Below are 2651 nucleotides of genomic sequence, written 5' to 3'. Positions count from 1 at the left end.
GACTGGAGGGCCCCTAACAATAACAGCATTTCAGTATCTATTCTTTTGAATACTTCTATGCAGTGAAGGAATATATTAAGGATATTTATATGCAACCATGCTATGCATTTTCCAACATTGTCTTCACCTGATAAAGTTTTGTTTTTGCTTTGTTATGTGCCGTCAAGTTGCTTGCAACTAACTCATAGCGACCCTATGTACAACAGCCCTAAACTCTGCTCTGTCCTGTGCCAATCGCACTGTCTCCGATACACCCATTCCGATTACCACAGTCACTGAATCAATCCATCTCATAGAGGGCCTTCCCCTCCTGCGCCGACCCTCCACCCTCCCAAGCATGATGTCCCTCTCCAAGAACCGGTCCCTCCTTACAACATGTCCAGAGTAAGTTAGACGGAACCTCAGAATCCTTGCCTCCAAAGAGCAGCCTGGTTTAACCCTCTCCAGGATGAATCTGTTTGTTTTCTTAGCAGTCCATGGTATATTCAATACTCTTCTCCAGCACCACAGCTCAAAGGCATCAATTCTCCTTCTATCCTCCCTAGTCATTGTCCAAATCTCTGACGCATAACAAGTGATTGCAAAGACCATGGCCTGTTTCAGATGCACCTTAGTCTCCAGAGAGACACCATTGCTCTTCAGTACTTTGGAGAGGTCCCTAACCACAGACTTTCCCCATTACAATACGTCTTTTTATTTCCTGGCTACTGGTGCCAAGAGGGTTGACTGTGAAGCCAAGCAAACCAAAGCTGTGAACAATCTCAATCTCTTCACCATCCATACTGATGCTGCCAATTGGTCCAGTGGTGAGAATCTTTGTCTTCTTGACATTGAGCCTCAGTCCATATTGAAGGCTGCAGTCCTTGACCCTCTCTGCAGCAGCGCTTCAGGTTACGGTACAAATTAAACTCATAGGATATGTTACTTGATTGTGATAGTAAATCGATAACAGAATTGAGATTTCAAACTAGATTTGTCGAGTCCAATGTAAGATTTTTTTTTCTTTTTTAAGAACGCCAGCTTGTGCTTCTTTATTGCGCTGTGGGTCCGTCTGCATTATGTTTTGTTGGGGGTGAGGAGGGAATGTTTTTTTAAACCACTAATTTTGAACACAGTTCACAGTTCCTGAATTGACTTAGCGCCTCAACTTTCAGTGCTTTGTGAGCTGCTTAGCAGGAAAATAGACCTCAGCTTCTTTAGAGTTGATCTTTGCTACATTAATTCAATTACACAAATATTTATGTGGCGGACTCTCCTTCATAGGGTCGCTATGAGTTGCCTGTGACTCGGTGGCACTTAACAATAACAGCAACATGGAGAGAGAGATCAGCTGGCCCAGTGGACTGAAAGCAATGCTACCGAGCCAAAGGTGGGTGACTTTTAATCCGCGGCCCTCGGGCCTGTCTTTCATTGTTTTTGTTCAAACACTCCTCTAGGTTGTATAGCCCTGGTGTGTCCACTTGCCGTACAGCGGTAACTTGTGGTTGCTGTGAGGCTGAACACTGTGACACTGTTGTGTCAAATGCATTAATGATTGGTTACCCAATGTGGACAGTGTTTGGTGGAGCTCTCCAATTAACATAAGCTTGGAAGCAGGAGAGGCATCCACTTCTGTAAAAGCTTGCCTCCGGAAATCCTATGAACCTGGAGAGAGGATGAAAGGCACCAAGCGTCAAGGACTCTCCTTCATAGGGTCGCTATGAGTCGCCTGTGACTCCACGGCACTTAACAACAACAATATTTATGTAGTGACTATTCTTACTCAGGGTGTTCTGGGGATGTATTCTGCAGGATGTTACCCAAAGACCATGCATTCCACAGGCAGCTCACATCCACCAGCACCTTCACAGAAGAAAGATGGGTTATCTGCTCCAGTACCATTTACAGCTACAGAAATCCCTCTGGAGGGTGAACTATGAGTTAGTTCCAACTCAACGGCCATAAGCTTAAGTTTTTTGAGTTTTTATACATTTCTAGACTTGGGAGATATAATGATACTGGCCATCAAAATGTCAGAGTCAGGCAGTTTGAATCCGCCATTTGCTCTGTGGCAGAAGGATGGGCAATCTCTTTCTTTGTCATTTACTACCTCTGAAAGCCTGCTGGAGGGTCAGCTATGAGTTGGTTCTGACTCAACAGCACAGAACAGCAACTGCACTCTATGTCATGGCTGGAGCTGTGTCCCTCCAATATACAAAATTAATTGACTGGTTCATGATTCTCAGTGTTCCATATGCAGTGTTGATAAGTGGTTGCTATGTAACGATCCCCTATTATCTGATAAACCAATCAGTAAAAGCATTAAAAGTGGGATCCAAAGCCCTTAATCTCATCACAAACCTGATCCAAAGTAAAGGGAGTTTCCTTGGAGAGAGAACTGTGCCACCTTCTATATTACAAAAGTAATAAATAAAACAATAAATAGATAAAAAATAATAATAGATAAAAGTAAGGGGAGTGGGAGACCTCAGCACCTCCAAAAGAGAAGTTATGGGATCAGGGCAAGTCCATTGGAAGCAGAGAACAGACAAGACACAAGGGTATCTCCAAGAAATAGTGGATCCACAGATACTGAAAGGAAACCAAGACCCACTAGAGAGAAACCCCTGAGCTAGACTTTTTTTTTTTTAATTTAAATTTATTATTAATTT

This window comes from Elephantulus edwardii, unplaced genomic scaffold (assembly GCF_000299155.1).
Source record: "Elephantulus edwardii isolate Elephantulus edwardi_28Jun2011 unplaced genomic scaffold, EleEdw1.0 scaffold00009, whole genome shotgun sequence".
NCBI lineage: Eukaryota > Metazoa > Chordata > Mammalia > Macroscelidea > Macroscelididae > Elephantulus > Elephantulus edwardii.
Note: the sequence above shows the minus strand (reverse complement) of the source record.